Here is a 16,459-nt window from a genome sequence, read left to right on the forward strand (position 1 = left end):
GCTAAGTAAAGGGACAATAAGTCGAAAGGCCTAGCAGCACTCCGTTGTTTCACTTTCCATCGTGACATTGCCTTTATATATATATATATATATATATATATATACACATATATATATATATGTCTGTATTTATATTAGATAATATACATAAATATATATGTATATATATGTATATATACATACAATAATTTTGATATTACTTCAAGCAGGACTGTTGTAATTTCACATATTAAGCTTCAAATACCACTTGATATTGAATTCAATTTTTCTTGGAATAACTTGCATCCAAATGGAAATATATAATTCATATATATGTATATATATGTATATATATATGTGTGTATAGATTTATATATATATATATATATATATATATATATATATATATATATATATATATATATATATATATATATATAAATATATATATATATTATATATATATTATATATATTTTAATTATTTTTCGCCTATTTTCATTTAGGAGGTAGCGCCTGAAGTTGTTAGCTTTCCGGCTCTCACTAATTCTTTGGGAAGATAGCTGCTACACCCATGCCACTTTTAACCCTAGTGTGACACCGCATTTGTCTGACTACCAGGTACCTAATTTACTGCTTAAATCTCCAGAGGCACAAAGGGTTATAAAGGGCACGTGCCCGTCCCCGCGTCTTTGTACTTAATTGAATGTGGGTCCCATCGCATGATTTTTAAGTGCGACGGCCAAGTGTCCTTATTTAACCCGGGCTAGAAAAATGAAGCCCTGGTTAATACAAACAGAACTGGTATTCCTCTACGTAAGACAGTATCGTTTACGAAATTGATAATAATTATGAGAGCAGAGCACACTGTCGAAAACACGAGTAAAGTTTTATTTTGTGGATATAATTTTTAGCGCAGTGATTTTTGAAAGGTATTTTATATACGATTTGTTTCAGTAAGCACTGCTGCAGTTTCAAGTCGTCGTAAATTGGGTCATGGGGTGATTATTTACAGTTATTATTCTAGATATATCCAAGAAGGAAGGACTAATGAAGCTTTGGGTTTGCCTGATCCCTATTATCCGAGATAACGAAGCAGAGAGTTCTGTGAGAGTCTCCTCCGCTGAGAGAGTGAAGGATCTTGGGATGTCTGTCTTAAGTCGAACGACTTAAGGTATTTGTGTAAGCAACAGGAATTGAAGTCTTAATGGTCTGTTGCGCTAAAAAGGGAAAATTATTATTTTTACATATATAGGAATGGAAATTCATATGCAGCCCTCTTTAGCAAAGAAAGTAATAATAAAGTCTTTAGGGGTCTGTCTAGGATGCAACAAGAATAATAAGTCAAACTGAAGTCCCTTCGGCAGATTAAGTAAATCATATCTACGGATTCTTTTGGGATCCAGAGTATTAGAAAGTCGTATTAATGTATCTTCAGCAAAAATTGATATATATATGTGGTGTCAGGATCTCTCTAGAGCCTGGAGGGATGAGAGGTCATTTTAAGATCGCTTCAACACGGGAAAACATCTCCAGGCGTCTCTCTAGAACCTAGACCAAATTAGGATGACTTTCCCAGCACCGAAGTTGTTTCGTAATTGATTCTTTGTTGTTTCACCCTTGACTGTTGCCCTGGCAGCAGTTGCTAGGATGCCCCTGCCAATGGCTGTCACTTTATGGACCGAGTGGACAGTCGGCAGTCTGTGTTTCCTGTTCTTGCGTCTCTCTCTCTCTCTCTCTCTCTCTCTCTCTCTCTCTCTCTCTCTCTCTCTCTCTCTCTCTCGTGCAGTAGTGAGAAAACGAAGAGTACGGATGCGTGGGGGACTCTTTACTTTACTTCTGTTATTGCCCAGCATCATCAGCCTCCGCCTACTGTCACGCATCACTTTACATAATGATTTCCCTTAATTTGTTTGAGAGTAAAGATTATCTTTATTTAATCTTTTATGTCTCTGGAGATGTATATGTATACAATATATATATATATAATATATATATATATATATATATATATATATATATATATACTATATATATATGTATATAACATATATATATATATATATATATATATATATATATATATATATATATATATATATATATATATGTATAATATACATATATATAATGTACAGTATATGTATATAGTATATGTATATATTTATATATACATACATATAAATATATATATATATATAATATATATAATGTATATATACAGTACAATATATAAATATATTTATATATAATATATATATATAATACATATATATATGAATATATTTATATATATATATATATATATATATATATATATATATATATATATATATATATATATATATATATATATATATATATATATATATATATATATATATATATATATATATATATACAGTATGTATATGTATATATATCCTCTTACCTTTACATCCTCTGGATATTAGCCTCCTCCCTTCCCATATCATTGGTCCCACCAGTCTCTCAAATCTCATGTACTACCTATCCCTGACCCGTCCCCCGCCTCTCTCTCTCTCTCTCTCTCTCTCTCTCTCTCTCTCTCTCTCTCTCTCTCTCTTGCAGGTAGAGTTCACATCTGGCCTTGAGAGCAGCGGGAGCAGCAGCGTAACCTGCGTGACGTAATCACAGAGTCCTGCACTGACAGGTAGAAGAAAAGCGAAGGACTGGATGGAGGAAGAGGGAGATAGAGAAGCAAAATAATCTCTCTCTCTCTCTCTCTCTCTCTCTCTCTCTCTCTCACACACACACACACACACACACACACACACACACACACACACACACATATATATATATATATATATATATATATATATATATATATATATATATATATATATATATATATATATATATATTTAGACACAGATATATAAAGAGAGAGAGAGAGAGAGAGAGAGAGAGAGAGAGAGAGAGAGAGAGAGATTTATATTAATTTTGCCATTAAGAATTTTGCTTTATGCATTATCGGTATGAAAAAAATATCACCTAAAATAATACCTGTCAAATAATAAGAGAAAACCTGACAAAAGGTTTATATTTCGAAATTTTGAGAAATAAATTTTGAACGAATGCTTATGAAATTTTTATTCTCAGGGTAGATCAAGAGCCTCAAATTCAGTTATTATTTACTAAAATTGGAATGATTTCGATTCACTAGTTTTATTTTTATATAAGGAGTGGTTTAAATATTTTCATGCAAATACATTCAAAAGTATATATATGCTTTATGTTCGTGCACACATATATAAAAAGGCGTGTCTGATCTCTCTCTCTCTCTCTGTTAGTCTGTGTATACACATACACACACACACACATATATATATATATGTATATATATAGCTTAACGCAAGTATACACGCATACATATATATAAACATGTATATATATGTAAATATATATATAACGATTAAATATATATATATATATATATATATATATATATATATATATATAGATATATATATATATAGATATATATATATATATATATATATATATATATATATATATATGTATATATATATGTGTATATATATATGTGTGTGTGTGCGTGAGTGTGTGAGTGTGTGAGTGTTTGTGCGTGTGGCTGTGTGTGGTTTTATTTGTAAGTATAACTAAATAAACTTTTTTTCCCTGAGAGAAGTGGTTCTGTACATGCTTCATGACATTTTCCGCTCTGGTTAATACCCACGACAGTCTACTAATTACCAGGTACATAAGGTATTTACAGGACGGTCAAGGTCGTTTCATCTCTATGGGATTGAGCTCGGGTCTCTTGCTGGGTAAGGCGAAGTTGGAACCACTGAGTGTAAGGAAAGACACTTTTCAATATACGATATATATACAGTATATATATATATATATATAAATATATATATATATATATATATATATATATATATATATAGTATATATATATATATATATATATATATATATATATATATATATATATATATATATATATATATATATATATATATATATGCATGCATGTATGTTCAGAAGACATAATAATAATTGAAAAGATAAATTTCATTGAGAGAAAATCTATGAAAGCATCCCTAAGAATATTTTCGTTCTCTCTCTCTCTCTCTCTCTCTCTCTCTCTCTCTCTCTCTCTCTCTCTCTCTCTCTCTCTCTCTCTCTCTCTCTCTCTTCCTTTCGCCCTCATTCCGCACCCTCCCTTTCTCCCATCCGTGACAGGGAAAAGCGAAGTGGGAGCGAAAGTTTCAAAGGACAAAGAAAGTGTTTGTCGCCGCACAAAAGGAAAATTCAATCAAATGGTCTCATATTGAAGGCCCATAACAAAGTGAGCCTCTTTCGGTGCAAGTTGTTCGAGGAAGCCAGTCTCTTCTAGTTCGTTCGGGTTCGTGCGTGGAAAATCTCCTCGTCTTGCGGGTAGGCCTAGTTTTCTACATTCTTATATATAACTAAGATCGTTACGTTGATGTTGAATTAGAGGATGTACATACATACATACATACATACATACATACATACATATATATATATATATATATGTGTGTGTGTGTGTTTGTGTTTATATGTATATATATATATTTATATAAAGACAAAATCCACGAAGGAAAGAGAAACAATGGAGTGCTGCGAGGCCTTTCGGCTTATAGTCCTTTACTTGATCTGCTAAGTAAAAACTATAAGTCGAAAGGCCTCGCAGCACTCTTCCCTTCGTGGATTTTATCTTTATTCATATATTCATCACATTCCATATTTTCGTGATTCAGTTATACATACACACATAGATATGTATATGTGTGTGTGTAAAACATATCTGTGTATGTATGTATGTTTGTGTAGACTATATACACTCATGTAGGCCATGTTGCGCTTTGCATTCATTTCGAATCGGAAAATAGTTAAATCCCTCTATTATCCTGAGTTAATATGACACTTATTTTTAATAGAGAGTTCCTTGATACCTTGAAGGGTTGTGTATCGCTGTTTATTAATGGAGTGGTTAAAATAACTGAGGCCAGAAAAAAAAATACAAGGAAAAGAAGCCAAAGGGGGAAAAAGCGTATTTAAATCTGATGAAGAGGTCCAGCTTAGAAGATTCCTGTACAGACAATCCTAAGGTCTGGTGATCTTTCGTCAACTGCAACTTTCGTTGCATTTTTGCTTGTGCTAAAAAATTCCGTCTTTTATTTTTAGTTTTCTTTACTTTTTTCGGGTTTTATTTCATTTTTGGAGCTGCATCAAACCTCCTTCATTTTAGGAATATCATGCAATAAAAATGAGGCTGTTATTATTATTATTATTATTATTATTATTATTATTATTATTATTATTATAATATAGATGAAGTGGCATCAGCAGTGAAAAATCGACTAACAGTGTTTCTGGAGCTTCATCAAAATTCCTACATTTTAGCCATTTCAAGAAAAAATGTTACTATAGCTAGTATTGTTATCATTATTACTGATATTAATATTATCATTATTATAATTATTATTATTATTATCATAGAAATGATGTGCCCTAAATTTTGACAAATCGACTAACAGTGTTTCTGGAGCATCATCAAAACATTTACATTTCAATCTTTTCAAGAAGAAAAAACGATACTAGTATCATGATTATTGTTAGTATTACTATTAATATATAGATATGGAGCCCTATGATTCGACAAATCGACTAACAGTCGACGGTGATCGATGTTCATGTGTCACCGTCGATCGCGTTCGCCTTTAATTAAGGATACCATAAATTAAGGGCGATTAAACAAATGGAACGCGCGAGTCACAGACCTTTCCTCTTTTTTTCTCTCTCTCTCTTTTTTTTTCCCGGTCTGTTGTCGAAACCCTCTGATGTAGTATTTGCGCCAATCAAACACTCAGATTTTTTTTTTTTTACGCGAACCGATGTTTCGTATCGTGGCCGGAAGTTCGAAACCGAAATAGACGCCGAATAATATCTCTCTCTCTCTCTCTCTCTCTCTCTCTCTCTCTCTCTCTCTCTCTCTCTCTCTCTCGCATTTGTTTTACATTTGTGTTCACAAGTGTACCGAGGTAATCTCAAACCCAACATCTTAAGAATGCACACACACACATACACACACACTTAGGATTATACAAAAAACACAAGTATATTACACTCAAGGGTGTTGATTTTATATCTACCTCTATATACGCCGTAAAAATGCTTTGGATATTATGGCAGACTCGGTAAAGCCCGTCGCCTGTTAAACTTTGTAAAACAAATAACATAAAATGCATGAAATCTTACGATGCTATGAATAGGAACGCTGATTTAATTGAATTGCGTCCTGTATTTTTTGTCTAGGGTAGTCTAATCTTTCTTAATGCGGACCTAACTACTGATTATTATTATTATTATTATTATTATTATTATTATTATTATTATTATTATTATTATTATTATTATTATTATTATTATTATTATTATTATTATTATTGTCAACACTAGAGCCTTGCATAGGAAGTATTCTTCAAAATAGAAGGACCACATGTGAAAAAAAAGGCTAAAGTATTATGAAAGCTGCTGTAAACAAGAAGCAAGAAAGTGAATTCCAAAGCTTGGCAGGAGATTAAAAACAAATATTCAACGAACAGTGCATTTTGGGGTAAAGACGCTTTTTAACTACCGTGAATGCAGCAAAAGTATAAGTACTTATAGATAGCGGTTTCCCAGATGCAGTACCCTCTAACATGAGTACAGCAAAAGTATAAGTACTTACAGATAGCGGTTTCCCAAATGCAGCATCATGACAAGAAAGATTTTGTTGCAACTGTCAGTTGGCGGTAATGACACATGATGGGTTTCCCAGTACGCAAATGTTGCGGTTAACCTTTCATAGCGTACTTATTGCTTCATGTGCTGCTTTATCACGCAGCTGTTTTACTAAACGTTGATTATGACAACTGTTGCGGCTAAAGAAATATCTTTATTACCTTTGATATCAAAGCAAATGCAGTTCACCATGAAAGTCACTTTTCGAAGCCATCCTGCTGTTGCTTCTATGTTTGAAGCAGTTTTCAGATTTCAGCATTTCGGAAGATGACTTCGTATTTCAGTTAAATGATATTGATTCGGTCAAAAATTGTTCAGAAAGATTAGTTTTTTATTATTGTAATCAAAGGTCGACAATGTAAGCGCCAATGATAATCGTGAATATGATGGCATTAGTTAAAATTACGTCGTACGAAGTAAGTCATTTTACCTCATTGAAGGCAGTTCCTAAATATTTATTTATTTGAAATTCCTAGATTTCAAATGTTTAGTAATAGCTATTTTCCGGTTTCAGCTGCCAATTGAATGCAATTTTGAAACTATCTGTATGTCAACAGCAGCCATCAATTTCAAGATTTCAGGTGTGGAAACATCTTGTTAATGGATGCGTTTGTGATGTCAACAGTTCGTTCCGCTAACATGCTGTAGCAACAGCTATCAAGCCTCCGTAGGGGGTTAGTGCCGTCAGTGCACCTCATGCGGGGCACTGTGGGCATTACTTAAGGTTCTTCGTAGCGTGCCTTCGACCCCTATAGCTGCAACCCCTTTCGTTCCTTTTACTGTACCTCTGTTCTTGTTCTCTTTCTTCCATCTTACTTTCCACCCTCTCCTAACAACTGATTCATAGTGCAACTGCGAGGTTTTCCTCCTGTTACACCTTTCAAACTTTTACTGTCAGTTTCCGTTTCAGCGCTGAATGACTTCATTGGTCGCAGTGCTTGGCCTTTGGCCTAAATTCTATATTCAATTCAACAGCTATCAAGCAGACACGCGTTAGAAACCATTGTCATGTTTTAAAACGATGCAATGAAGGTCGTTTCCAGAGAGCAACATACACAAAAGATTGTAAATATCATAAAGATAATGATCCTAAGAAATACTAGTCCTAGATAACAAGTCCCCGAAAACCCTTCGGGGTCACCATCTAGGAAAGATCCAAATCATCTTATAGATTAGTAAAACGAGTTTCAAGATCAGATCAGTCGCAGGCAGCTTCTAGATAAACAACTGCTGCAGAAGCTGCTTCCATATCAACTTTTGCGGTAAAACGAATATCCAGATGGTTTCTAACGCGTGTCTGCTTGATAGCTGTTGAACTGAATATAGAATTTAGGCCAAAGGCTAAACACTGAGACCAATGAAGTCATTCAGCGCTGAAATGGAAACTGACAGTAAAAGTTTGAAAGGCGTAACAGAAGGAAAACCTCAAAGCAGTTGCACTATGAATCAGTTGTTAGGAGAGGGTGGAAAGTAAGACGGAAGAAAGAGAACAAGAACAGAGGTACAGTAAAAGGAACGAAAGGGGTTGCAGCTATAGGGGCCGAAGGCACGCTACAAAGAACCTTAAATAATGCCTACAGTAACGGTTAAAACAGAATAAGACCGCAAAATCATTCCGCGGATCATTAATGATGACGGGTTTCACACATTCCCCGCCAGAGTTGGGTGACTAATTACGAGTCATTTGGGAGTAAAATAAACATCACCTGGGCTTTGTAAATGCAAAGATTTCTAATTATAGAATTGTTCCAGAGAGAGAGAGAGAGAGAGAGAGAGAGAGAGAGAGAGAGAGAGAGAGAGAGAGAACTCCAATGTAAGCCAGTCAATTAGTTCCTCTTTCATCCACCACTATTGAATTTATCTTTTCAACAAAGGAAATAAAAAAAAAGGCTTTGGACAATTATGACTGTAAATACCGGGACAATAGTCCGATAGTATCACCCCTAAACTATTCTTGGAGGCCTGTGTACTGGATCATTCTGTATTTATTATAATAGAATAAAGAAGTGGTCGTTGATATTGCAGAATTATGCAATTGATTTCCACCCCGCACCCCAACCCGCCCCGCTGCTTAGTCAGGTGTTAATCTGTGTTATTGTGAATGGGTCGGTGATTGCCATTCCTTTTATTCGGGTTATTTCGATTTACAAAAGAAAGACTGAAGGACTTGAGGAAATAATGGATTCAAGGAATAAGGTTGTTTATTTAAGTACTCAAGCATTCATTTATTTTGGCTTCTTGCATCATTTTTAATGTTTCATTCTTTCGCTTGCTTTGCTTCCCAGCCACATTCTCTACTCTGAATCAGCCTCCTCTCTCTCTCTCTCTCTCTCTCTCTCTCTCTCTCTCTCTCTCTCTCTCTCTCTCTCTCCCCGCGCTATCAGGGAGCATCTACACAACCCATGCACGAAAACCACACACATATTACCGGAATCTGTCGTCCAGCCGAGAATTCATGGAAAATAAAAAGTATAAAAAAATATATTAAAATTATAAATAAAAAATGTTGACCAGGAACCACCACCATTTTCGGTCGGTCCTTAATCCGTCGATTGTCGTGCAGTATCGTTCAACCGTACGGATGAGTTAAGCATATGGATGAATTAAAGGGAGAATCCAGATAACGAAAGGAGAGTCCCCAGTTGCCGACGACGTTATCTAAGTAAACACACACACGTGACGGCTGGCCGGAGACGCGGGCTCTCCGAATTATGATTCTATTTATTTAATTTTTTCTTTGCTTATTGCTGTTAAATCTGTTTACTTGGTGTTCTTTTCCATAATTTTATTTTGGTGATCCTTTACACAGTGGCTTTCCAGTTTTGTGTGTTATTTGCTCTCATTTGGAATTAAAGCCACGGAGGTACTCACTTTTATTTCTGCCTAGGGCTTGTGGGTATCATTTATTTATTTGTGTTTTCAACTCCAATCGCTTGTTTCCTTTTGTTTATATCGTTTGGGAATTTTTTGGGTGGTATGTACGTGCTCACACATACACCGCACACAAATGTGTATATATATGTATGTGTGTGTGTGTAAATATATATGTATCTAGTATGTATATCTGTGTGCTATATATATATATATATATATATATATATATATATATATATATATATATATATATATATATATATATATATATATATATATATATATATATATTGATATATATATACACACACAAACACAACGCACACAAACACATAGATATATATAAATATGTGTGTGTGAGGGTTTGTGTGTATGAATAGTCAAAATACAAGTTATATAAAGTGTGAATAGTCGCGGGTCATCCCAACGAGAACAAGAATAATGAGCGCATGCGCCTATGAATTCGCAGTATAGGGAAATGACATTTTACGATGTCCAACCATTCTAGGCCTATGTAGAACTTCTCTAATTTGCATCTTTTTCCCGCAATGCACCTCAGCTTCCCCTACGACCCCCATAGCGACAGCAAGAATAAATAATAAAGACAAACACGGGAACCAAACAAAATGTGCGGGCATCTGCTCTCTTGATTCACAAGGAAAGAGTCATAAATTCTTTGCCAAACAAGAAAAAATGGGGAACTTTCCCCCCTCCCCCCCCTCTCGCTCTTGGTGGGGTTTGAGGGGGGGAACTTGTGAGGAGCTGAAAATTGCCACCACCCAAAACCACCTAAGATCTTGAGCATACAGATTACGGCAACTGGTGAATGTGGTGCTCTCTCTCTCTCTCTCTCTCTCTCTCTCTCTCTCTCTCTCTCTCTCTCTCTCTTTTCATTTATGTTTAAGATCTTGATAAATTACCGTTATTCCGCTATTGCTAGACATGAAAGGGTAATAATTGTACTTAATTAAATCTCTCCATACACTATAAATAATCACACATATATACGTATATATAAGTATATATGATATATATATGATATATATATATATATATATATATATATATATATATATATATATATATATATATATATATATATATTTGTGATTATTTGTTATGAACCTTAGGCTTATAAGACATCTATCACATATCTTACATATTGAAGTTATGTTTGAACAGTTTCTCGCTCAGGACCACCGGGGAATGATAAAAATCAATATTTGATCACAGATTGTAATAGTTTCGAACCTTCTTAATAGAGAGGAAATGAAAGTTTTTGCACAACGAAAGAAAATTGTTAAGGGAAATCGAGTTTAAGAAATAGGGCGCAGAGAGAGAGAGAGAGAGAGAGAGAGAGAGAGAGAGAGAGAGAGAGAGAGAGAGAGAGAGAGAGAGAGAGAAGGAAAGGCGCGGTTGGGGGGAGGTGGGCGTCGGGTGTTGAAATATTACGTAAAGAGAAATAAGAGATGGAAATTCCGTAATCAGAAAAAGGTTAAGATAAAAAAAAAAGGAAAATGAGAGAGAGAGAGAGAGAAAAGGGAAAAAGAGGGGGAGCCTATGTTTGAAATATTCCTTGAGAAATAAGACATGGAAATTTACTGAAAAGAACTCAGGAATCAGGAAAATGTTAAAATGTAAAGTAGGAATATGAGAGAGAGAGAGAGAGAGAGAGAGAGAGAGAGAGAGAGAGAGAGAGAGAGAGAGAGAGAGAGAGCATTGTAAGGGATTGCGATAAAAATTTATCGAAGTGTATTACGAAATGAGGAACGTGCAAAGATGAGAGAATGAGCGCGCATGCTCCTGAAGAGAAGGAAGTATTCCAGTCAAAGAGAGTTGAAAGATATCTGAGGAGAGTTAAGGAATAAGAATAGAATGAAAGGCGTTGAGGAAAATATTTTCTTATATTCATCCCATGAAAATTTGGATATTTTTATATTTAATTTTTCAACTTCACTTTCAAATAACTGGATATCCGCGACTTCATTCGATGTCTGCTTTTATTGAAGGATTTTCGTTTTATTTAGCTCCTTCCCACGTCAGAGATTCAGTTTTACGTATTCAGATGTGTAACTTTTTTTCTTAATATTTCTTAGAATCGTGATTTGAGTTTCTAATCTAGTTCCAAGCAAACGCGTAAGTTTTCAGTATACTTACAATCTTATTTACGTATCACCAATGGTTACTAACATTATTAGCGATTATAACTTTGGATCTTACTGTTCTCCAGTAGTTCTCTCTCTCTCTCTCTCTCTCTCTCTCTCTCTCTCTCTCTCTCTCTCTCTTTTCTCTCTCTCTCTCTCTCTCTCTCTCTCCTCTCTCTCTCTCTCCCTGAGTGTGTGTGCACGTGTACTACCGGTTTCTGAAATGCTCTCTCTCTCTCTCTCTCTCTCTCTCTCTCTCTCTCTCTCTCTCTCTCTCTCTCTCTCTCTCCACTCCCGTATGCACGTGTACTACCGGTTAGTGAAATGTTCTTTTTTTCCCCTCCTCTCTTCCGCCCTACCTCTTTTATTATATCATCCACAAATTCACCGAGAGTTCATCTATTTACCGTCCCATCGTCACCTTGTTTACACAGAAGAAGAAGTTTTCCATTTGATGAGTAATTTCCGAAGAGGAAGTAGACAATTTTCGACTCAAGTACATTACGAATTGCCAGCTCACCCGTGGGTGAGGAACTCTCTCTCTCTCTCTCTCTCTCTCTCTCTCTCTCTCTCTCTCTCTCTCTCTCTCTCTCTCTCTCTCATTTATTTGCTTATCATCGTCCTGCTAGGAATGTGCGCAAGTGCAGTATGTGCAGCTCACATTTATCTGTCGGAGTTTTATTAGACGTTCTCCATAGGTGGTGGGGGGAGTGCCGTAAGTGCACCTCATGCGGTGCACTGTAGGCATTACTTAGGGTTCTTTGCAGCGTGCCTTCGGCCCCTAGCTGCAACCCCTTTCGTTCCTTTTACTGTGCCTCCTTTCATATTCTCTTTCTTCCATCTTAATTTCCAGCCTCTCCTAACAATTGATTCATGGTGCAACTGCGAGTTTTTCTTCCTATTACACCTTTCAGACTTTTTACTGTCAATTTCCGTTTCAGCGCTGAATGACTTCCTAGGTCCCAGTGCTTGGCCTTTAACGTAAATTCTATATTCGATTCAACTCAGTTTATTAAATGTCATAAATTTTTATCAATCAAGCTCATTCAGAATTATGTTTTCCTTCTACGACGTATTTATCTTTGCTGTCACAGGTTTCATAATCTTATGCGCGTGTGACGCGTTATCAACCGAACATGTAAAAAACTTCAAAAATATTTATTTGTCTTTTCAAAGACTCTCGCGTGGTTTTCTGTTTCTAACTAAGAGTCAAGACTGTTTTAAAACTCTACCTCATTTAAACCTGATACATTTTTTTGTTTAAAGTTTGTATCCGTTTATTGAACCAAACTTATAATGAATATTTACCCTGCTTTACGTTCTTAAATCTATATGGGATAGAACAAACTCAACTGGTCTTGAAAGTGGGAAAAACAGGAGAGGTTACCAAAACTATATGCAAATGAGTGAGCGCGAGATGGCTCTTAGAGGTTCATACCAGATGTGAGAAGCAAATGAGAAAATGAAATTATTGGCTCATTTTGGAATAAAAGCACAAAGCGGGATGCAGCAGTCATTTTCCTGTACACCCCCTCTCTCTCTCTCTCTCTCTCTCTCTCTCTCTCTCTCTCTCTCAGTACATATATATGTGTGTATATATATATGTATAATTATATATATATATATATATATATATATATATATATATATATATATATATATATATATATATATATATATATATATATATATATATATATATATATATATATATATATATATATATATACATACATACATACATGCATACATACATACAGATATATACAGTATGTGTGTGTGTATTTATATAAAAAGTAAGTCTATGGGGATATTTTCATTCGCTTGACGTATTAATATTCTATTATATATGTAGCCGTTTATTGTTCGTTGCGGTATTATATTGTAGGTGAGACTAGCTGCCAAAACGGTTGATGTTCCTAGAACGAAATGTAATTTTCAGCGCTTATCGACCGTTTTAAATCCGATATGTATTACTTGCAACAATGACGCGACTACAATACAATATCCGTACATGAGCCGAGAAGCGTTTGGAATACTTTGGCGTTTTACGTGTTCTCAAGGAAGCAGTTGGATTCGTGGCCCCTCACCTCCACGCTCTTGTTTTTCCATCTCCCATCATTTGCACTCATTTCTCGTTCATCAACATGCTATTTTTGTAATCCCTCAACATCTGATTTACCCCGCCGGTTTTATATTTTCGCATCCGGAAGGTCGATAATCCCGCCTTGGCAAATGGCTAAATGAACCTCGCTGCGTCCATTTGGGTTTTAGGGAAAACAGGTGAGATGTTCCCCGCCATCCTTTTTGGATTATGGATGCTACAGAAACGTGGAGGAGAACCACCAAAGAAGAGGGAGAAGGGGAGGATGTTTGGATGAAGATGGAGTGAGGGGAGGAAGAGGAGGCGATAGATAAAAGGAGAAGCATAAGAACAGAAGGAGGAGAAGGGAAGAGGAGGTGAAAAGATTGGGGTTAGGGAGAGAGAAGAGAGATAGGCTAAAGTTAGCGCCTGGAGTCTTGGTGACGGATATTGGGTCTTGATGGGAAAGGAGGGGGAAGTCTCTCTCTCTCTCTCTCTCTCTCTCTCTCTCTCTCTCTCTCTCTCTCTCTCTCTCTCTCCCTCTACATTACCGTTTTATTTTTTACCACACCATCGTTTCTGACTTAACGTTCCATAGACAATAGTGATTTGGGATTAGCGTGGCCTGCTTTACTTTCTTTAGAGATTTTTGCCTTAATTTCCATTTCATTTAAGTCAGTTGTTGTAGATAACATCCCAAGGCACAAAAGGCACAGAACACCTGTCATTCAGGCCTACATTGTATTTTAGGGTAGAGTTTTGTTTAATTATCCTCAGGTTTTATATTTGTTCATGTTCACGTTTCATTCTTTTCTGCCTAATGACTGTTATTCTTTTATCAAAATTTTCCGCTCTTGTAATCCTACGGATTTTGGCTTCGCTGTGAACAAGGATTTATTGTAAATGCTTTGCGCAAGTACATTTGGCTGCATTACTTACCATAGACTAGGATTTAATGTGAATGGTCGAGACCCCTTGTAAGGAATATTATTTTTCTTCCCCGCGAATTGTGCGCCATTATCAAATGAGATTGTATTTTCATGAACCCAACTTTTTTTTTATCTGATTTTTGTGTCTGTCCCTCTTCCTTACATTCATTTATAATTCACCCGTTTGTCTATTTGTCTTAACAGTTGTGCCCTTTTTGTATGTCAATTACAGTGTAATGTATTAGCAAATGTCCGTTGAATCAATACAGGATGACCTTTGATCTTGACGAGAAGTGCTTGACTTTTCAGACATTTGTCCTCTCTCTCTCTCTCTCTCTCTCTCTCTCTCTCTCTCTCTCTCTCTCTCTCTTTTGCGAATTTTGACTAGTTAACTTGACTAAGAAAGGTGTCAGTAGAGGCTTGACAACTAAGCTGAGTTTCACTAATGAGATGAAATAGATATGAAATAATCGATAAAAATGTCAGTGACCAAAGCATCCTTTTTTTTTCAAATGTTTTGCATTTGTATTATTATATATATATATATATATATATATATATATATATATATATATATATATATATATATATATATATAATTATATACATACATACACACACACACACACACACATATTTATACATAATATATATATATAAATATATATATATATATATATATATATATATGTATATGTATATATATATATATATATGTATATATATATATATATATATATACATACATACATACACGTTAGTATAAATATCTGAATGAATTAGAATAAAAAAATATCCTAGATGGATGGAATGCTTCTTTATAGTTTCAGTGAAATTAACAGAATTAGACTAGCATAAGATTTATTACAACGTTTGAATTCGATTCGCAAGTATGGGCACAAACCTGCAGCCAGTCTATGTATAGATTTATACTTGTGTTCAAAGAGACGCTATGCTAAATATAGCTAAAACGATAGATTTGATGATTGACTTAATTTTGTAATCAGTCGTCTCAGGCACTATGGTCATCAGCCCGACGGAATTTTAAGGTCGCAATAACAGATGTTCGGCAGACTTGAAGGTGAGACTCTCAGGTTGCAAGTGGCACCGAGGAAGTTAGGTTAACCAACCTCGAATCAATGCGAGAGGCGAGCGTCTCGGACAGTTCACTTTTTACTTATGGATACGAGCAGGAAGTCAGCAACATAAATAGAGAGAGGAGGGGAAAGACTGACAGACAGACAGACAGACAGGGAGTGTTTGTATCAGTGTAAATTTTTCCCTAAGCAAGGAGTGGCTCCCAAGAAAAGACAACGACCTCTGCCACATTCATACATGCCAGTCTTGGTTTCCTTAGATACTCCTGGTTTCTTCTTGTTTTGCTTGCATATCCTGCTACCGTTCTTGTTTCACCTAATGTTATTCAGTTCTCCTTTCATCCTGCCCTCAACCAAAATCTTTACTCCAAGATACTAGTTAGAATCTGCTACTTCCAGTTCTTCACTTTCCTTACAAATCTACTTACTATACTTCCAGTCTCTCACTACCCATACCAACATTCACCACTCCATCTTCTTGGTTCTCATTTACGATCATGCACTTTTGCTGGCGTTTACTCTCAACTTTCATTATCTTGATCATCGCCTC

The sequence above is a fragment of the Macrobrachium rosenbergii genome, chromosome 21, assembly GCF_040412425.1.
Source record: "Macrobrachium rosenbergii isolate ZJJX-2024 chromosome 21, ASM4041242v1, whole genome shotgun sequence".
NCBI lineage: Eukaryota > Metazoa > Arthropoda > Malacostraca > Decapoda > Palaemonidae > Macrobrachium > Macrobrachium rosenbergii.